A 23,263-nucleotide genomic window follows, 5' to 3' on the forward strand; every position below is an offset into this window, starting at 1 on the left:
TATATAAAATAATAAATGTTTTAAATGTATTTAGAAATATAAGTATATATAATTATAAGGCATAGAGTGTATATACTCAAAATTTATATGTATAATTTGTAAAAATCATATGTATAATACAATATTTATATGTATAATATGATTTTATGCATGTATATATATATATATAGGTATGTTATATATGTGAATATATGTATATATATGTGTGTACATACATGACATGTATATGCATGTATATGTATAAGCAGTATGTATCTTTTATATTCGTGCATGTATGTGTATATGCATATGAAACCAAGTTCACAGACCCTAGGTTAAGAACCCCAGAACTAGAATGTTGCCTAAGGTCCCTTCTAAGAGTCTATGCTTATCTATAATAATATAGCAGTGAGAGCGGAAAGTATGAGAATTATTTTTCCCCCAGAAAGTAATACTAGTTCAAATTTTTGTCAAAGGAACAAGATTCAGTGTGTTTTATAATTAAAGTGTGTCAAGACAATTCTGTTGTATGTTAAGTAATTGTACAGGGAACCCTTGCCTGACAGTTTCCTTCTGAGAGTTCTAGAGCTCTGATTTCAAGCTATTACATCTTGCAGTAAAAGCATAAAATGAAGAAGTCAATTTAAGGGCAATTAGGCTTGGTCACAGCAATAACTAAATCCAAGAGAAACACTATTCCGTATAAGGAAGGATTTGGACAGAAGATGAAGTTCTCAGATAGAGCTTTGTAACATTTTACAACAGTATTAATCACAATGAGAAAGAATCCTGGTAATCAGAATATATTATGAAAGGATTAGACAGCACTCTAGATTCACAGGGGATCCAGGACCCACTTTGTCAAATTCTATCCTTTTAGTGGTTCCCTTTAGCTTTAAAGAGTTAATTAAACCTTGAATCTTGAGGCTTTCACATTTTCTCTATACATTCAGGTTCACAAGACACTTTCCTCACAATGGCTGTGGGAGACAGGAAGGACATATGTTTTGTAGATCAAAGCTTCTTAAACTATGGGTTGCAATCCCACATGTGGTCGGTCATGTAACTGAATGTGGGGGTCGCAAAAATTTTGGTGATACTAAAAGGTTATATATACCTGTTTTATATTCCTTTTGGCAATATGAATGTATAGATCATCTGGATTTGATGGAGCTGCCTTATTATCCAAATGGATTTTATGAGCCCCTGGATTAATAGGAGCAAAATGCCCTTTGCTCAAAAACTTCAAACAGAAATTAGTCCCAATTTACTTTCCTCAAGAGATTAAACAAATTTAAATGCCCCTTTGAAATTTTTATTCACTATCTTCTTTCCCAAGAAAGTGAATAGATCTTATTGTTCTCCTGACCAACTATTTAGACCTCCTTGTCTTTGATAATACCTTTCCTGTCTCCACATAATCTAACCATAACATCTTCTTTAAATTGAGCTGTTAAACTGATTTGTATTGATTTACATTTTAGTATTTGCTTTGGGTTGATTTGTATCATGCTAATGAAGTTATTCTGTAACCTGTGAGCAAAGAAATCTTAAAAACCCTTAGAAAAGAAGGGGTCTCTGAGCCCTTTTGGGAGGGGTCTCCAGCATGATCATGCTTATATTTCTTCTTGGGACAAAAATTAAATTGGTATTATGTTTTTTCTGTCTGTCTCTGATCTGGTTTATCTTGTAGGAGCTATTAAGTTCTCTGATCTGGTTTTTAGTCATGTTCTCTTATCTGTTTATTATTTTTGAAGGAGAAGAGGTATGGAAACAAATTTGATCTGTTTATTATTCCTGTTTGTAGGAGACAGGCAGATTAAACTATATAATTAATATTAAACGCTATATACCCTGGGTTGCATAAAAATTTCTAGGGCAAAAAGGGGTTACAAGTAGAAACAGTCTAACTCTCATTATAGATGAATGAAATGAAGCCTAGAGAAGTTAAAAAGACTTTCCTAAGGTCATGAATCTAACACTAGTAGAAGTGAGAGTTGCTTCTAGCACCTTTGAATAGACATCTAGTGCTTACAAAGACTGAGAACGATTTCATTTTTGGGTAACCCAGGGCTCTCCTAAGTTCTAGTCTCACATACACTAGTTTTTGTATTGGAGAGCTGAGTCCTAGAGGTCAGTTTCTTTCTTTGGATCATTAGAACCCCACTCTATAGGAATGTTCCAAGTGATATAGTGGAAAAATGGGGTACGGGGTTGGGGTAGGAGTTGGGGTTCTTGGGAATTCCTCTTTAAAGAATTACACCCTCTTGCACACAAAACTTAGTTAGAACAAGGTGATAGTTTATTTAGGGCCAAGGGAAGGGAAGGGTGGGGGGAGGGGAACCATGAAAGAAATCCTTAGACTTTTCATGGGGAGATTTGGCATAAAGCACATGGCTCAGAGGTACCAAATCTCCTCGAACAGGAGACCGGAAGGTACTTTTATAGATGACTGATGGGGGTGGACCATCTGCCCGTGAAAAGTTCCTTTAGTGAGAAAGGACCATCCCCCACTGGTGGTAGCTGAGGGAATTGGGTGAACAGTGGAGGACCATCCCCCACTGGTAGTGACTAAAGGAATTGGGTGAGGGGTGGCTATGGATCCCTCTTCAGGACACAAAGGCCGAAGCCACACCCAAACTTATCTCCCCAGGATAAGGGAGACCGGAATGAAGGGTAGGAATCCCAAGCTAGCTCAGTCCGATTTGGTTCCTCTAGGCGTTATCTGTCCTCTGGTTTAGTTTCTCAAGGAGAAGATTCCTCGGTGTGCCCCAGAGAAATTCTGGGGTGCTCTGCGCCCCATGACACAAGGAAATATCCTATATAAAGCTTAGGTATTGCTCTTGTCTAGGTCCCCCCACAAGGTGGGTAACAGGGTGACATCCTTTTCATGTCCAAATATTTGTTGAATATCTACTATGTTCTATGTGATAAGTATTCTTTTCTTCTCAATTTTAGTTTTCTTGGTGTTCATTTGTTTTTTATTTATTTTTGGTGACATACATTGCCTTCATATTATTTCTTATGGTTTATGTTCAACTGTTTGAGTCTTTTAGCAAGATAAATTATGGCCAAACTATAATTTTAGCTATTAACATTTTTATTTCAAGAAAATTCTACTTGGTTTCTTGCTCTTCCCCTTTCATTGGCCCTAAGCAAGTAGGAAGGGGCAACTAGGTGGCAGAGTGGATAGAGTGTGGGTCCTGAAGTCAGGAACTTCCTAAGTCCAAATCCAGCCCCCAGACACTTACTGGCTGTTCTACTCTGGGCAAGTCACTTACCCTTGTTTGTCTCAGTTTCCTCATCTATAAAATGAGCTGGAGAAGGAAATGGCAAGCCACTCTAGGATCTTTGCCAAGAAAATCCCAAATGGGGTTAGATATGATTGAAATAACTGAACAACAAGGAAGAAATGTTGTTGAACACCAGTGATGGGCTTCTGATTTCCTATCACAACTATACTTTCCCTTAGACTCATAATTAGTCTGGGCAAATGGGGTTTTGCTCCAGGGCATGAGCATTTTGGGGTCATATTTCCTGTTCTAGGAGAGAGAATGTTCTTGCTTCTTCTCTGTGGCACCTACTATTACCCCACCTCACCTGGAAAGCATCCATGGAGATGGGAGACTCCTTCATGGAATTGCTTTGTCCATAGTAGGATTGTCCTCAGTGCTGCTTCCCATCCTTCTCTCCCAAATGAATTTCCTCCATGTGTAGTTTTATCTAGTTACATATAGGCTGCCTTCTCTTGGAGTATGTTGAACTTGGAATCAGGAAAATAGATGGGAGTTTGACTCCTTTCTCAGACATTTACATTTGTATGACCAACTTAAAATACTTAAATCTCACTGAATTTCAGTTTTTTAAACAATCTGTAAAATAGGGTAAAAATACCTGTAGTACATGGTACAGCAACATGAATGTTGTTATGAAGAATAAACAAGAAACTATATGTACAGTAGCCTGCAAACCTTAAAAGTACTATACAAATATCCCTTAGTACCATGATATTCAGATTGTATGTTTCATCTTCAAAAACTTATTTTCATTTCTGAGCATTATAAGATTTACTAAAGGCAACTGAGTGGTGCAGTGGCTAGAGTGGCTAGACTTGGATTCACAAAGACCTGAGTTTGAATCCTATTTCAAAAATTAGCTTCTCTGTTTGGTTTTGACTCATTCATGCTATTTACTTTTTGACCTTTCCAACTCCTTATCTTTTAGCTTCCTTTTATATATTGTTTTCCCCATTAGATTGTAAGCTTGTTTCCTTCCTTCCTTCCTTCCTTCCTTCCTTCCTTCCTTCCTTCCTTCCTTCCTTCCTTCCTTCCTTCCTTCCTTCCTTCCTTCCTTCCTTCCTTCCTTCCTTCCTTCCTTTCCTTCCCTCCCTTCCTTCCTTCCCCTTTCCTTCCTTCCTCCTTCCTTCATTCTCTTTTCCTTCCTTTCTTTCTTCCTTTTTTTTTTTTTTGGTGAGGCAATTGGGGTTAAGTGACTTGCCCAGGGTCACACAGCTAGTAAGTGTCAAGTGTCTGAGTCCGGATTTGAACTCAGATCCTCCTGAATCCAAGACCAGTGCTTTATCCTCTGTGCCACCTAGCTGCCCCTCTTCCTTCCTTAAAAAAATTTATATCCCGTGTTAAAATTATATTTTGTTTTTGTCCACCTCACCCCAACCTCCCCTCACCCCGCCCCCCCTTTATCTACTATAGTAAGTACATTTATAAGTAGCTAGTATAAGGTAACAATAGTAGGAAGTGCATGGTAAAGGGAAACTTAAAAGTCACATACTGTTCGATAAAATAGGGGATCATGACAGTTACTTGTAAACTATTTTATGAATTAGAGGAGTATAGGAGTCACTGGAAACTGTCTCCTAAGTTAATTTAGGCCACATCTTGAGACTACATGCTAAATTAGAGGAAGCCAGCTAGGCCTTACTGTAAGTGCCCTTTGGTTCTGCTAACTGCCTGTGGTCTGTAAGCCTCAATGTCTGCAAGCTCCAGACATGAGCAGTAAGATCATCAGAACACCAGCAAATGTTATGGTAATGAATGAGTCTAAGGTGTTGCTGATAACTTTGAAATCATGGTGCTATGTTAATGAACTAACTCTAAAGTAGAATGGATAAAAGTTAGTCTGTCCCCCTCCTCCCAATGCTATAAAAATGAGGCTCCAAACTCCTGTCATCCCATTACCACCCGTTCCCCACTCCTCTCCTTCCCCCAGCACAGTACTATCTCTTACAGGTCCATAATGCCTTAATGCTCTCAACTCCCATCTGAGGTTATGTAAATGACTTTCCTCTCCTTTGCCATTGTCTTCTTCATGGTACCTGCCTTTCTCTGCCACACCATCTCCTGTCCCCACACCATCTGCCTCTGCCTCTGTATCTACCATATACCATTTGTCTATCTACTTTCTATGCAGTTTGCCTCTGTAATCTCTGTGCCTTATTAAATTATGATTGGAGAATGACTCCCTGTTTGCTGTCATTGTGGGCTTTCCCAGAGAGTATCCAACAAACCATGGGTGATTGCCCTGATGGAAACACCAGGACTGAGATTATAATCTATTCACAGCCATCCAATAAATTCATAGGTAGAAAGCAAGATTGGGTAGTTGAACCTTGTGTCCCATTCCAGGATATCTCCTCCCCCTTTTCCTGAGTTTCAAGCAAATAATAATTTCATAAATTAACTGGCAATTCATATTCCCAGGGCTTAGTATGGTGCTTGGCCACATGGTAGGTGCTTAATACATGTTTATTGATTGTTGACTGTGTGTCTTTGGACAAATCACTTAATCTCTCTGTTTCAGTTTCCTCATCTGTTAAATTGGGATAATAATAGTACCTACATCCAAAGGTTATTGTGAGGATAAAATAAGATAATATCCACAAATGTACACGCAGAGCTGCTATTTTAATCTTAGAGCTAGTTAAGTGTTACTTGCCCTTCAGGTTGCCTGTAATGATTCTAATACTTTTCCTTGTAAAAGCTTTAACTTGACTTCCTAGTAGGAAGCCAAATAAGATAGTATTTATAAAGTGCTTAGCACAGTGCCTGTAATACAGTATAGATTTAGCAAATGCTTATTCCTTCTCCTTCCCCTTTCCTATCCACTCCCTAGGGGGGAATGAATTCAAACATATACATTTTTTTTGTCTTAGAAAATTAATATATTTTATTTTATTTTATATTTTAAATTATTTTAAATTAATTTTTGTTTTTTGTTTTTTGGGTGAGGCAATTAGGGTTAAGTGACTTGCCCAGGGTCACACAGCTAATAAGTGTCAAGTGTCTGAAGCCAGATTTGAACTCAGGTCTTCCTGACTCCAGGGTCAGTGCTCTATCCACTGTGCCACCTAGCTGCCCCCAAAATTAATATAAGTAAAGAAACAAGTTCCTAGAGGCCATTTCTATTTTCACCAGTACTATCCATTTGCTTCCCCTTGTCTTTCAGTAGGTTTGCCTGATTGTACAAGGCTTGCCTAGAAGGGCTTGCTTTGTCATCATCATGATCGCCATTGCTTACATTTATTTGGAACTTTAAAATTTACAAAATGCTTTCCTCATAAGACCCTTTGAGACAACTATTATGACATCCATTTTGCAAATAAGTAAATTGAAGCTCAAAGCAGTCAAGTGATTTCCCCACAGGCATGTTGTGGTTAATCTGAAGAGTTAGAATGGAAACAAAAGTCTTTTGACTTTAAGTCCATTGCTCTCCAAGTCAGTCTCAAACTCCCTACAACACTTTGTAGTGTCTATGACATATATTCCTTGTTGTTTTGCCAAGTCAGTTGGAGAAAAGAATAATGAAAATGGGATTTGAGAACCTGGATTTAAATTTAGGCTAATGATCAAGTCTTTACATAAATTTAGATAGAAATATGAACTCTTCACATTTTACCATTCCTCATAAATATTCTCAAAAAGTTCATCATTGAACTTTGAGTGACCTTAGTTGCTTCTAGAATCTTGTAATAGCTTCCCCAGGGATGGAGGGATCCTGATGTCATTAGCATTCTGAGATGACACTCCTTTCAGGGTCATTGTCTCCTGATGGAAGATGATCTTTACATTGACCTTTCTATGTAGAGTGCTAATGAGCAAGAGTAATAGCAGTTTCCAAGAATTCCATTTTCATTAGATTATATTCACAGTTCAGTGGCCTCTAGGAGTTTTCAGTGAGCAAGGGCCCATTAGATGGAGCATATTACTAAGCTTTTCACTCAAATTTCATTGATCAGGAAAGTACAATTACATTAAAACCTCAATTAACTAGCACCTCAATAACCAGAATTTTGAAATAATCAGCATTTGTTACTACACTCTTATCTATAGTAGATAAAAAGAATAAGTATTTGAGTCAGGTATTGAAGATCTCTCCTAAGTCAAATGCATGAACTTAATTGAATTTTTTTAAAAATGTGTGACAAGTTTTGTTTTTTCAGAGGACTTTTTTGGTTTCTTTCCTGGTTCCAGATAATCGAAATTAGCGGATAAATGACTTTTCAGAAAAATGATATATTATTGGAATAAAGTAAAATTAAGTTATAATTTTTATTTTTAAAATAAAATTTATTGTCTTGTTTTTATATTCCCTAGATTTCCCCTATATCCCTCTTCCTCAGAAAGCTATGCCATAAAACAAATAATTTTTTCAAAAGAAAAACAAGAAAAAAAGAAGAGGAAAAAATCAATAACATTGATCATTATATTGAAAAAGATCTTAAAATGTATGAAATGTTCTATACCAGTGGATTATTCACCTCTTCAAAGGAGTTGAGAGAGGTGTCTTCTCATAACTCTTCTTTGGGGTCATACTTGTTCTCGCAATATTGTAATATTCATTTCATTTGTTTTGTGATTATTGTTTTTTTCTGTTTACATTGTTGTAGTCATTGTGTATTTTTTTGGTTCTATTTACTTCACTTTGTATCAGTTCATAAAATTCTTTCTATGTATTCATCATATTTATAATTTCTTATAACAATACATTCAACACATTCATTACATTCAGGTAACACAATTTAATAAGCCATTTCCCAAGCAATAGGCATCTACTTTGTTTCCAGTTCTCTGCTGTCATAGAAAGTACTGCTATAAATATTTTGGCATATATGGGGACTTTTTTTTTTTAAATAATCAATGATCTCCTTAGGGCATATGCAAATAGTATAATCTCTGGGTCAAAGGGCATGGAAACTTTATTCACTATATTTGTATAATTTCAAACCAGTTTCCAAAATGGTTGTACTAATTCATAGCTCTGACAACAGTGCATCAATTTACCCATCTTTCCACAGCCCCTTCAACCTTGGTTATTTTTATCTTTTGTTATTTTTTCCAATTTGCTGAGTTAGAGGTAAAATTTTATGGTCATGTTGATTTGTATTTCTCTCATTATTTTTCATTTGGAAAAAAAAATCATGTGGTTGTTAATACTGTTTGCAATTCTTCTTTTGAGAACTATTTATTCACATACTTTGGTTACTTATCTTTTGAGGAATTTCTTTTGGTCTTATACATTTCTGTTAGTTGCCTATGTGCATTAGATACATAGTTCTTATCTGTGAAATTTTATACAAGGATTTTTTTCCAATTTGACTACTTTCCTTCTTATCCAAGATACATTAATTTTTGTTTGTGCAGAAAATTTTCAGTTTTGCATAAATCCAAATCATCTATTTTATCTTTTGTAATTACCTTTCTCCCTTGTTTTGTTAAGAATACATGCACTATCCATAGCTGTAAAGGATAATAATTCATATTTAGATAGGGAGTCCTAAAAGTCTTAGTGCTCTTTTAAGTTCAAAATAACATGGATTTTTTGAAACTCCCTTTATAGCACTTCACAATTTGCAAGACATTTTCCCTATGGTAATCTGTGATCAAGACATCCAATGTAAGCATTATTACATTTCCCATTTTATAGATGAGGAAACTGAGGCCTAGAAAAGTTACAAAGCTAGAAAATGGTACACCTGCAACTTAGAACCATGTCTTCTAACTCTAAATCTGGGGCTGTTTACACAGATTATTCTAAAGTATGAAGTAGATTTTAGGGAATTTAAAAATATTCATGGTATATGCCAATAATAATTTTAATAACAATTGAAAATATCATTGTCATGGCTTAGATGCTTAGATTTCCTAGGAAGGTTATCTATTTTTTTTTTTACTAGAGTTTACAGGGGATGAGGGAATTAAGATCCATGGGAGACAGTGTTATATAGTACATAGAACACTGGACATCTTGGATTTGAATTTTGGCTTTAACCATGAGCAAACTACAACTTTTCTGAGCCTCAGTTTCCACATTTGTAACCTATTAATATCTTTGAAGAAGTGTGGCATGGTGGAAAGAGCACTGGCCTTTTAATCAGAAGTTCTGGGCTTCTGGCCTGGGGTTTCAATTTGTAGTTTTGCACTAACAAGTTGCATTAATTTGGCTATTACTTGTCTTACCTGGTTTTCAGTTTCTTCATCTCTAAAATGAGGAAGTTTCCTAATCTGTAAAATATAAAATAAAATGCAATTTAAAAGAGATAAAGATAAAATGCTCTACTTAGATTAAAAAAATTAATTGACTAAGTAGAAATGGTGGAAGTATGGCTAGATAGAAATTAGGCTTGAAAAGACCTAAGGTTTTATTGGACTAAAATCTCCATGAGTGAAAAGTAGACTATGGAAGCCCCCAATAACTAATGTAATATGAGACCAAAAAAAAGGCAAAATGTTCAGAAAGGGGATAATCTTTAAAATCTTTTCTACCTTGGTCAGATAATATTGGGATTATTGTACTGAATTTAAGAAAAATAAATTGATAAACTAGAAGATGTCCAAATGAATGGTGAAGATCCCTGTGATCATGGCACACAAGGATCATTTGAAGGAGTTGGGGATGTCTAACTTGGAGAAGAGAAAGCTTGTGCAGACTATTTTAACCATTTTTTAGCTATCTAAAGGTCTACAATGTGGGCCAGAAGTTACAGAGGCATAAGTTCGATCGATTCAATAATTCAATAAACATTTATTAAATTCCTACTGTGTACCAGACATTGTGCTAAGCTCTGGGTAAGCAAATAAGAAAAAGAAAGACAGTCCCTGGCCTCAAAGTTACAATCTAATGGAGGTGGTGGTGGTGGGGTTGATAATATCGTTCTTCTTGTTGTTTTTCCTTAATTTTCAAAGAGGACCAATAATATCATGAGGTGATGTCTTGACTCATATGTGTGAATTGGAGTGGGTTTGAGGTTATGGAGCTGTCATGGAGGCATAATGAAAAGTTCAAAGGAGTGTAGTCTAGTGGGAAATTTATGGAGTGTTATGTCAAACCTTAGAGTGTTTAGACTAGCATTTCTTATTAGTGATTTGGAGAATTTTTTTTTCATGTGGTTATGAGTATTTTGCAGTTCTTTTGAGAATGGTTTAATCATTTATCTGTTGGAGAATGGTTACTAGTCTTACATATCTTTACAAATTATTTATATATCTTACATATCAGACTATTTTATCATTTCTTTTTCTTTTCCTCTTCTTTTCTTTTCTTTTTTGCAGGGCAATGAAGGTTAAGTGACATGCCCAGGGTCACATAGATAGTAAGTGTCAAGTGTATCAGGCTGGATTTGAACTCAGGTCTTCCTGAATCCAGGGCCGGTGCTTTATCCACAGTGCCACCCAGCTGCCCCTGGTTTTTCATTTCTTGATATCTTATGGAGTTGTTAGCTTTCATTTGGCCAATTCTAATTTTTAGGGACTTTTAAAAAATTAAAATGCTACTGCTATTGCTATCAGCTTTGAGTAAGCATACTATTAATTTATTAATATTATACCAATAAACAAGTGAACATGTGTTTCTCTAACTTCTCATGGTCTTAGGCCATGTGGTAGAGGAAGCAGGGAAAAAGCTTCAGCATGCCAGTTAATGTGAGCAGGGGAAAAGCCCCAAAAGTCTCATGCTGTCTCCCAGAGAGACAACACACAGTCTCAAGGAGACCCAAGAGAGTTCAGAAGACCTACAAGACTTACAAGATCCCCAAGACCTAGAAGACCCACTTGTGGAGTCATCCAAGGGTTTTTATCCTCTTTTGATAAAGGCAGGTCATTACACATTGATCAAAGCGAATTGGTTAGCATCGTTCAATTCCATTGGTTGAGTGGTCTACTTTAAAATGAACTCTAGAGATGACAACAGGGAAAAGAATGGAAAAGACCCTCACTCAATTTGCTTAAGGCAAAGTCCATTATCTAATCATGGTTTAATTATCTCCATTCTTTTTGTTCCTCTGAGTTTCTCCCAGATGAGTTTTGATGAAGTTTCTCTAGGAGAACTGAACTTTCTGGAGTGTGGGTAAGAAAGGACTGAGAAAGTGATCTCTGGGTCCTCTAAGAAATCCATTATTAATAATTATTTTCTCACAGGGAATTATTTTCTTCAGTAAGGTTTTGTACCTCTTTTTCCAATCTGTTAATTTCCCTTTTCATATCTTTCTTGCCACCTCTTGTTTCTTTTCCCATCTTTCCTCTACTGTTTTCATTTGATTTTGAAAACATTTTTAACTTTGTTTTTAACTCTTAATTTTAACTCTTCTAAGAATTTTTGTTGGACTTTTGTCCAAGCTGCATATTTCTTTGAGGCTTTGCTTAGAGTTTTGTTCTTGTTTTTGGTCAGTCTCTTCTGTGTTTCTGTTTTGAGCTTCCCTGGTGACATAATAGCATTTAAAAAATATTTTTAATTTATGGAATAAAAAATTATTTCTATAATGTAGTATAATAAAAAAGATGATTGCACATGAAATTGCAAATGTACTATGTACAACTTGCTATTCCTTTCAAATATGCAACAAAATTATCATTTAAATTTCTTTTTTCCTTTTTTTCTTTCCTCCTCCCTCCCCACCCCATGCCCTAGAGGTGGCTACCATTAGACAAAAATAAGTATTTTATATATATATATATGTGTGTGTGTGTGTGTGTGTGTATGTTAAATTATTATATATATATATATATATATATATATATATATATATATACTTCTATTTATCTGTTCTTTCTCTGGATGCACATAACATCTTTCTTTATATGTCCTTCACATACCCTTTATAGTTAATTTTTGACATTTATAATTGTCAAGCTTATTTGTTCAAAGTCATTCTTAAACCAATATTGATGTTACATATACAATGTTTTCTTGGTTCTGCTCATTTTGCTTTTTGTTATTTTTTTAATTGAGAAGCCAGGTCAGCTAGGTCTTTTTTATTTTATTTTATTTTTATAAAATTATTTTATTATTTTCCAGTTACATGAAAGGATAGTTTTCAACATTTGTTTTCATAGGATTTTTAGTTCCGAATTTTTCTCCCACCCTTTTTTCCCTCCCTCCTCCCCAAGATGGAAAGCAATCTGATATAGGTTATATAGGTACAATCACATTAAACATGCTTCTGCATTAGTCATATTGTGAAAGAAGAATCAAAGCACAAGGGAAAAACCTCAGAAAACAAGGAAAAAAAATAGCCCCAAAGTATAAACAGTATAGTTCAATCTGCATTCAGAATCTGCAATTCTTTTTTTCTGGATGTTGAGATAATTTTCTATCATGAGTTCTTTGAAATTGTTTTGGATCATTGCACTGCTGAGAAGAGCCAAGTCTATCACAGTTGATTATCACATAATGTAGCTATTACTGTGTACAATGTTTTCTTGGTTCTGCTTCTCTCAGTCAGCATCAGTTCATGTAAGTCCTTCCAGGTTTCTCTGAACTCTTCCTGCTCATCTTTTCTTACAGCACCAATAGTATTCCATTACATTCATATACCACAGCTTGTTTAGCCATTCCCCAATTATTGGGCAATTTATGGGCCCTTGATTTCCAATTCTTTGCCGCCACAAAGAGAGCTGCTATAAATATTTTTGTACATGTGGGTCACTTTTCCTCTTCTATGATCTCTTGGGGATACAGACCTAGTAGTGGTATTACTGGGTCAAAGGGTATTGTGGTAAAAAAATATGAAAGTTTTTTAACAGTCGGTTGGGATAACTGAAAGATGCCAGTTTTTCTTTAAGGACGACCCTTTCGGGGAGGAGACCAATAGCATGAGCTACGCACGCCAGTGCGCCTGCTGCACATGTCAGACTCCTGCTATGCACTTGACTTCCAGGGTGCGAGCTGAAAAGGCAAGGAGAGAACGGAAGTGGGGCTTTTTCCTGCTCTGCTGGTCTCCTGACTGCGCTGCACAGACGGTCTCTCTCTCTCCAAAGGTGGCCTTCGGCTTTTGGTGAGTTTCACACGGAATATAGACTAAGCTTAGATTTAAGACGATTTGTATTGTGTTTCTACTTTCCTATCCTTCTAATCAATATCACCTTGTGACTACCATAACAATAAAAGGTCTATCTAGAAAACCAAAAGTTTCTTCCATTTACTAGTCTGGGAGATAAATTAAGGGAAAGGTTAAGTAGGGGAGATTTATGATCTAATATCCAATTTTAAATCTCACAGTATGAACAGTCCCATAGCCCTTTGGGCATAGTTTGAAATTGCTTTCCAGAATGGTTGGATCAGTTCGCAGCTCCACCAACAATGCATTAGTGTTTCAATTTTTCCACAGCTTCTCTAACATTTATTATTTTCCTTTTTTGTTATATTAGCCAATCTGATAGGTGTGAGGTGGTACCTCAGAGTTGTTTTAATTTGCATTTCTCTAATCAATAGTGATTTAGATAATTTTTTCATATGGCAATAGATAGCTTTGATTTCTTCATCTGAAAACTGCCTGTTCATATCCTTTGACCATTTCTCAATTGGGGAATGACTTGAATTCTTATGAATTTTATTTAGTTCCCTTTATATTTTAGAAATGAGGCCTTTATCAGAAATACTGGCTGTAAAAATTGTTTCCCAGTTTTCTGCCTCCCTTCTAATTTTGGATGCATTGCTTCTATTTGTACAAAACCTTTTTTCTTTTTTTGGTGAGGCAATCGGGGCAATTGGGATTAAATGACAACTAGTAAGTGTCAAGTGTCTGAGGCCAGATTTGAACTCAGGTCCTCCTAACTCCAGGGCCAGTGCTCTATCCACTGTGCCATCTAGCTGCCCTGTGTACAAAACCTTTTAAATTTAATGTAATCCATCTTGCATTTCATGATATTCTCTATCTCTTTTTTGGACATAAATTGTTTTCCTCTCCATAGATCTGAGATGTAAACTAATCCTTCCTTCCCTAATTTACCTCTGGTATCACCCTTTATGTCTAAATCATGTACCCATTTTGACCTTATTTTGGTATATGGTATAAGATGTTGGTCTATGCCTAGTTTCTGTCATACTATCTTCTAGTTTTCTTAGCAGTTTTTGTCAAATACTGAGTTCCTATCCCAGAAACTGGAGTCTTTGGGTTTATCAAACAGCAGATTACTATAGTCATTTACTACTGTCTCTCCTATGCCTAATCTATTCCATCGATCCACCACTCTATTTCATAATACCAAATAGTTTTGATGACTGCTACTTTATAGTATAACTTCAGATTTGGTATGGCTAGCCCACCTTCCTGTGCATTTTTTTCATTAGTTCCCTTGATATTCTAAACTTTTTGTTCTTCCAGATGAATTTTGTTATTATTTTTTCTAACTCTAAAATAATTTTTAGGTAGTTTGCTTGGTATGGCACTGAAATTAATTTAGGTAGAATTGTCATTTTTATTATATTATCTCAGCCTATCCATGAGCAATTGATATTTTCCAATTATTTAAATCTGATTTTATTTGTCTGAAAGGTGTTCTGTAATTGTGTTCATAGAGTTCCTGGATTTGTCTTGGCAGGTAAACTCCTAAGTATTTTATATTGTCTACTGTTACTTTAAATGGTACATTTACATGTATTCCCAGCACTTAGCACAGTGCCTAAAAAATAGTAAGCAATTAATAAATGCTTATTGACTGACTGACATATATAGTGACAAAGGTGGGATTTGAATCTGAGTCCTCTGTCTTTAGATCTAATACCCTTTCTACTGTGTTCCACTAACTCCCCATGTTCTTGATGTTCATTTCCATCAGTCTCACAGCTGCTACTTAATCTTGGTTAGATTAAGAGGTAAGAGAGGAAATTCCTCAAAACTCCCCACAAAATTCTGTGGACATGTAGGTTTAAAATATTTTCTCTTGATACCATATTGAGGTAGTGAATTAAGAGTCCTTGACCTTCACATATTATCAAAAGAACTACCCTCTTTACCAAAGAAACCAAGTCCCAAACATCACTCCCTGACCCTCACACATCTGTGCTTTTAGAGAAACCTGTTGTGCATGAAAGTATCCTCTGGCCTCATTCCTTGTAAATCCTCAGGGACCCAGCTTCTGTGAAAATCTTTCTGAAATTCTCTTCAAAGTGGATGCCAAAACAGCTATTTTTTTTCAATTTCTCTATTCCCACATGACTTGTTATTCAGTTAACCATGAAATGCAGAATTTTCTAATTTTCCAGGGGATTGCTCTCCAACTAGTGTAAGGGTCTAGTTACATTCCAGCTTGCTTTTGATTCTCCTCATCAGACTGTCTTCCACACTGCCTCATTTGGACATGAAGCTTGTCCAAGTGAAAGATTCACTGCAAATGTACTGCCAGTGACATTTTCTCCCTTGAGTAGCTTTGGGATGCTTCTGTTTATGTTGCTTGACTGAGTATCAAGAAGTTGCTTGACTGAGTGTCAAGAAGTCACTTGATTGAGTAACAAGAAATATTAACCCACAGTAATCCATGAGCATATTTACAGGTGATAGACCACATGTGTGTTGGCCTAGAAGTAGGCACTCTTTTAGAGACATTGTCTTCTGGATTTAAGCGGTTCTGGGCAGAGCCAAAACTAGGGTTGGGCTACTGAGGATTTACCTTGAATGCTAATATTCAAGTGAATTACTTCACTTCTTCCACAAGGGGATGGACTTCCTTCCCCAGAGTTGTTGCTTGCAAATGGAATTAGATTTGTAAAGCATTTAACACAGTAGTCATGTAATAAATTATTTCCTTCCTTCCTTCCTTCCTTCCTTCCTTCCTTCCTTCCTTCCTTCCTTCCTTCCTTCCTTCCTTCCTTCCTTCCTTCCTTCCTTCCTTCCTTCCTTCCTTCCTTCCTTCCATCTCAGACTTAAAGTAGATGGATGTTGATTTCAATATTGGTTCTTCCACTTATCTGTGTGATCTTGGGTAAATTACTTCATTTTCCTAGACTTTGATATTCCTTCTAGCTCTAAATTTATTATTAATAGTCTAAGTAGTTTAAGCCACACTCTTTGCTCCTGCAGAAGTATGAGGTTTGAAGGTGGGGCCAGTTCAATGACCAGAAGCCATTTCCTGCTGAGTTGTCTGTTTTTAACAGATAAGTAGCCTCTAGCTCCCAATGTGGGTAGTGTTGCTGACTGACTTATCTCTGGTTATCAAACTCTATGGACCCTGAGGGTATTTCATCTGGCTCTGGATGTGATGAACTGCAGGGGTGAAAAAACAGCCTCATTTGAGTTTAGATGACGTAACCAGACTATTTTTGCTGTGGTAGATTAAGGACATTGTTTCAAATTTGAAGCCATTGCAGCTTAGGTTACAGTTCTGTCCTTATTTCCTATGAGGCCAACACTACTCTCCTTTAGTTGGCCTGACCAGAATTTAGGATTGTGAACTCTTAGAAACATCTTGAGGGGCGTCTAGGTGGCACAGTAGATAGAGCGCCAAGTCTGGAGTCAGGAAGACTCCCCTTCTCAAATCTGGCCTCTGACACTTACTAGCTTTGTGATGTTGGGCAAGTCACTTAACCCTGTTTGGTTCAGTTTCTTATCTGTAAAATGAGCTGGAGAAGGAAATGGCAAACAATATCTCTGCCAAGAAAAACCCAAATGGCGTCACAAAATAAGACATAACTGAAAAATGACTAAACAACAGAAACTTCTTGCTTTCTTTATTTCCCCTCTGTTTCTACTACATGTTCATCTCTAGGTCCATTTGGAGAATGACTGAAAACCAAATTAAAATGTGCTATATTCCATTAAAGTCACAGATCTGATGGCCACAAGCATCCTTTTTTCTCTCCCTATGGCCTTCTATTTGTTATTTATGCTTTTTAACTTAGGGCAATAAAAAAAACTTATTGATTTGTTCTTTACCAATGATAATTTGTGTTAGACAGTAAAACCACAGAACAGTCAGTAAGTAGTGAGCTAAAGAGCTACGAGATTGTTGTTTAGTGCACATAAGATGTGTGTTTGGAGGAAACAAGATCTGGGTTTGAAGATGTATGATCTTTGGAACAAATTGGGGAAAAAAGAGATAATAAAATTTGTGAATGCATGTGCCCTCCAAAAGGAGAATCATGGTGTAGTAGATAGAAATCCAGAATGACAAGAATTTGAATCCTGTCTCTGACACATTCTGTCTGTGTAACTCTGGGAGAGACACAACCTTTCACTACTTTGGGCAATTCTACATTTCAAGGAAGGTGATGATCTACACAGGTAGTTTTGTGCTGAAGAGTTTGCTATACCAATGAAATCACATTTTTAGGTCCCATCTCTAGTCCTGTATGTCTCCACAAAAATTATGAAAGGAAAAAACCATTTAAAGACTTGGAGTTGAATTGTCTCTATCACCATAAACCACCAAGAATGTCTTGGTTAAGAATTACAACGGTTACTTATATCTCCAGTCCTGATGTCCTCATGAAGCCTCCCCTGAATCCAGTCCACACTGCTCTCTGCCTTCACTGACTAGAGGACATAGTGTCAACTGAGCAACTGTACATTTGGTCATATCTTATCTTGTGTTCTCTAATTGATTTCCTAAGTTCAGGGCTTGCTTTCATTTTACCTTGACTATTAGAGGAGTCTCCTGACTAGTTTCCTTGACTCTTGTCTCTCCTTCTCAAAGGTCACCCTTCACAAATCTGCCGAAATAATTGTCAAGATGTATGAGTCTGGCTCTGACTGAAAAAACAAAACATAAAAACTTCAACCTAAGTGTCAGAAGTGGGATTTGAATTGAATTTTCAGACTCCACATCCCTTTATGCTTCCCAAAGAGGTAAGAATTGGGGAACCCTGGAATCCCCAAACCCAAGTGGGCCATGTCTAGAGTTGAGACAGTGGGCAGGGGGATTGCAAAGTGGCATGAGGTAAAGTCTAAGTTAGTGGTAAAGATAATATGTGCTGAGTTTGGTGGAGAGGGGGGAATGATAACTTATGCTTCTTTTCTATCCACTATAGTTTAACATAGTGCTAAACACACAGTAGGATCTTAATTTGTGGGATTTGACATTGGCCCCTATTATGTGTAGAGTATTGTAATAGAAATTGTGTGAAATTGCAGTTCAAGTCTTGATTCAGCCACTTAATACCTGTGTAACCTTTAGCAAGTCATTTAAACTCTTTGGCCTTCAATTTCCTCATCTGTAAAATGAGGGCTTAGACTAGATGACCTCTGAGGCTCTAAATCTAAGAATTTATGATCATAACTCTATAATTCTTTGGATTAAGAAATGAAGGACAGTTGAGTAGTCTGTGGAATAGACTAAGCTTCATGAAGACAGGGATCCTCCCTAACAGAGTGCTGGGCCTGGAGTCAGGAAGACCTGATTTCATATCTGGCCTCAGACACTTACTAGCAATGTAACCCTGGGCAAGTCACTTAACCACTGGGTTTTTTCGAGGATCAAAGGAGATTAGCAAAGAGCCTGGTACATAGTAAGCACTATATATAAGTTATTATGATAATGATTATTAAGTAGAGTACTTTTCATACTTTAAAGCAATCAAGTGAAAGAGCTTCCAGATGCTTCAGGAGTATATACTCTTCCTCTGCCCTTTCTGGATCTTAGGTGCTAAGAAAAATTGAAAATGTGGAGCTGTAAAGGCTGGAAGGGTGCATCTCCCCTAAGAGGGTATCTATCAGAAGTTGGACCCCGGTAGAACTAGGAAGTCTTAAAAATATTATTGATGCCTTTTGTCATCATATCTCATTTATTTCAGAATATCCCCTCCCTCTTCCTATACTACAAAGTCAGGAATGGTAGCCAATCTCTGTAACAAAGATTTTAAAAAATGAAAGAAAAAAAGTAGTTCACCAACGCCAACCAATACATCAACTATTATTGACAATTTATGAACTACTCCACATTCATAATCTACTGCCTCTGCAATTAAAGCCATCCTTATGATAACATATCCATCAGGTTATGCTGAGAAGAGAAACAAAATTCAAGATCAAAAATTATTAAATTATCAAATTATTATTAAATTAAATTAGTTGTGACCTACAATATTTTTTTTTAGGGAATTGATTCATAAACTTTGATTTAAATGTAAAACCAGGAAGCATAAGGAGTGTATAGATACATGGAGTGGGAGAGACATTGGTGTATATCAGCTTTGAGTGTAGATCAGGCTTCTAGTGCCACTTGGTGGCTGGCACTGACTACTCTTCATGTAGTAGGTGCTAAATGAATGAAATAGTAGCTTCATTTATGCTCTTGTTTTCTTTGTAAAAAACAAGGAAAGTGTTCATCAAATCTAATTACAGGTTCAGTTTACGGTCAACCAGAGATTGTTGAAGTTGATGTTTGGAAGGAAGGTGGGGTGCCAACTCAACAAGGCTATGAAAGGATTTTTGGTATCCTCAGAATGATTTCCCCCTAAAAAGTAATAGATCCACAGAGAGAAGATAAAAACCTAAGTGCCCAAGATTACTTCACTTCATTTCTATCGAGACAGAGACACATAGATAAGGAAATGGAGGGGAGGGGGGAGAGAGAGAGAGAGAGAGAGAGAGAGAGAGAGAGAGAGAGAGAGAGAGAGAGAACGAGAGAGAGAGTCTGTCTATTCTATTGAGTCAAGCTATTTCTTGAGTTAGGAAGTCTTCAAGGTCTGTTCATTGCACAAGTGAACAAGTGATTTTTGTTTCCACTGTGTGCAGTCTGTGCTCACTTTAGAACTGTATAATTTTTGAAATGATTTTGATTGGCCAAATAGGAACCTCATTTTTGCATAAGGTTTTATAATTTATAAAGGACTTAGACCCATTTTTGAGCCTCATAACAATCCTGTAAAGTTGCTAGTATTTTAAATGTACAAAACACCTAGGATTTCAGTGATGTGTTGGGAATTTGGGAGTGTGGGAATTCTTTACATCAAAGTACATGACAACCTATGACTTAGTGGATAAATCTTAGCAAGATGCTTAAAGCTCAGGTCAGATAGCTACTAAGTAATCACCAAGCACTCACTAAGTTCATACTAAATGTCAAGCAATGTGTATGAGGTGCTAGTAGTAGAAAAGTAATATAGCTATCCTTAAAAACTTTTCATTTTAATTGGAGTGAGTAACAGAGAAAGGATTTGAACTCAGGTCTTCTTGAATTCAAGCTTAGCATTCTATCAAAACTGTCTTCACTGCTTTCTATTTTATAGATGAGAACACTGTGCCTCAGAGAGGTGGACTGACTTGCTGAGTTCTTATATGGCAGTAGCAAGATTGGAACCCAGGACTTATGACTAAATCTTTCTACTACAGTAGGCTGTTTTTGAGTTTGATGGAGAATAGCCATATTTTCTGAATATGAGTTAAAGTAGATGTCCCACCATATCATTTTCTTTATTGTCTTATCTCTTGTCTCATTCTGGAACTTTTAACAGATGTTGATAGAAAAGGAGTTAATTTGAATATGGGGGGGGGAGCATTTATGTTGACTACTTTGAGACCTTTTGGAAGTTAGGATTATTCTTGAATGGAGATTTGGGTCCAGATTAGAACACATATACTAGACCACTTCTTTTCAGGAAGGCTTGAATCGACCTACTTTATTTTTGATTCGTCTTTCTAAATCTAATGATAAATAGTTCCAACTAAAGAGAAACAAAAGAAAAAAATTCATAAGAAAGTATTACAAAACCCATTTCAGTTCTCATTTTTCTCCCTCTTAGCCTTGCTAACTTTACCTCTGAAGACTGAAATTATGCTTGTGCTGAGGAGAGAAGTAGCAACTTTATAATGGATTCTAAGAAATGGTTAGGGTTGGGTACAAGACACAAATGGACGTTTGATTTTAAATTAAAAAAAACTTCTTTGGGGACTTGTCTTTTTCCACATTGAAAGTGAGTCTTTAAAAAGCCTTTGCATTTACTAATTGAAGTGAGTATCTTTGAACTTTAAAGAAATCCCAAGAAATTAAAAAAAAAACACCATAAGAACTCTTAGGCTTCAATTCTCAATTATTTCAAATTTGTGGATTAAAAAAAACCCCTATACTTTGAGTCATTAGAAGCTTATTTAGTGGTTTTTCTTTTTTTGCCCAAATAGGTAGCATTACACATATTTTCTGATGACTGAAATGATCACGTGGTTGTGTGAGTGTATGTGTTTATCATTGATTAGTTCAGCTTCCAAAAATTGCATCCCTTTCCATAATTCATTGAGATTAGATTTTTTTCGGAAGATGTGATTGGTTGTTCAGAAGTCTGCCAGGAGAAGGGAGGAGAGATCAAAGAAGATGAGAAAATGAAAATCTTTGGTGTGATAAAGTCTAAGTCCAGCCGATGTTCAGACAACTTTGAACATTGATCTGTGAAATGACGACCCAATAAAGCAAACCTGATGAAGCTTGAGCAAATGCAGTCAGAAACCCAGAGAAAGAAACTTCAGTTTTGAAAATCCTTCATACTGGTAAGTTTAAACTGGGGGTGGGGGGTGGGGGGGAATGGAGGGAAACTAAGAGGACAGAATGCTTGGATTTAAAATTTTGGAAGGCTTTTTTTTTGCACATATGTCCAATCATTGTGATATAGGCAGGAGGCATGTCTAAGGGCCTGGAAATTATTATCTTATATCATATTTAACTTTGTGTCCTTGTAAGAAGATTCAGGAATAGGAAGAGCATTAACATTAAAATCAGGGGATCCGGGTTCATATTCTGTCTGTCACTACCTGTGTGATCTTAGACATATTACATCACTTCTCTCTTCATCTATTAAATGAAGGAATTGTATTTGATACCCTCTGAGGTCCTTTCTAGTTCTAAATCTCTGATCTTAGGTGTGTATAGTCTTTGTGGATTGTCATTCAAAATATCAGTATGTAACTGATCTAGGAATTAGGTGTTTTTGCTATTGTGTAAGTGCTAAGTTTGGGTCAGGGTGTGATTCTAACAATCAACTTTAAGGAAGTGATGAATTTTTTTTCCTTTCAAATTGAGAGTAAGGCAAGTCACTTAACAATAGTAAAGTGCCAGGCTGTAAAAATGTCAGAAGTGATCTTCTTGAAGGGTTTCCATTTTCCTGCCAAAGCACATTTGTTACCTTCTGCAGGTGGTTTGTTCCTGGTTCAGTGGCTTGTTTTATCTTTGTAGGGAAAGGTTGTTATTATTCCTTATTAGAAGAAACAAGGAAACTCAATGGCTCCAAATGCTTCCAAGTATTTCATACTGACCATACTTACCCAAGTGTGATCACCAGTGATCATCCCGATCACCAGTGAAAACTGATATGGTAGAGGGTATAATTTAGAACCTTCTAACTCAAACTTTGAAAAGATTGAAACAAGGGAAATTCTCTGATGTTCATAGAAGTATCCGATATTGTTGGCTTGCATGCTTTTATGGGGGCTAAGGCCTTTATAAATATACATACATATATATATATATATATATATATATATATATATATATATATATATATATATATATATATATATATTCAGAAGGGCAGCATGGGACAATGGAAAAAGTACTTGCCTCTGGAGTCAGAGGAACTGGGTTCAAATCCTATCCACCATTTTTATCAGTGTGAATAGATATAAGGATGAGACATAGAATTTTATTGACATTGAGTATATCCAGTAATTTCCTTTACCATTGTGTGTTTGCTGGCACTTTATCTGCCACTTATAGATGTTGTGAGTTGCCTAGAATGCTGAGAGATGAAGTGATACCCTAAGTCAGACAGAGTAAGTCAGAGGTGAGACCTGAACCAAAGTCTCTTTGGCACCAAGATCAGATCAATCCACTATGCCATGCTGTCTCTCTATCTGCATGACCTTAGATGAATCACTTACCTCTCAGGACTTCAGTTTACTCATCTATAAAATGAAGGAATTAGACTAGATAACCTTCAGGGTTCCTTCCAGCTCTAAGTCTATGATGTTGCATGGGAAATATATTCTGCAGAAACCAGAATAGGGTCAAAACAAGCCAAATTCTGAGTTTCCCAGGGACAACTCTGGGTAAGAGCATGAGCCAAAGACAAA

The sequence above is a fragment of the Dromiciops gliroides genome, chromosome 4 (assembly GCF_019393635.1).
Source record: "Dromiciops gliroides isolate mDroGli1 chromosome 4, mDroGli1.pri, whole genome shotgun sequence".
NCBI lineage: Eukaryota > Metazoa > Chordata > Mammalia > Microbiotheria > Microbiotheriidae > Dromiciops > Dromiciops gliroides.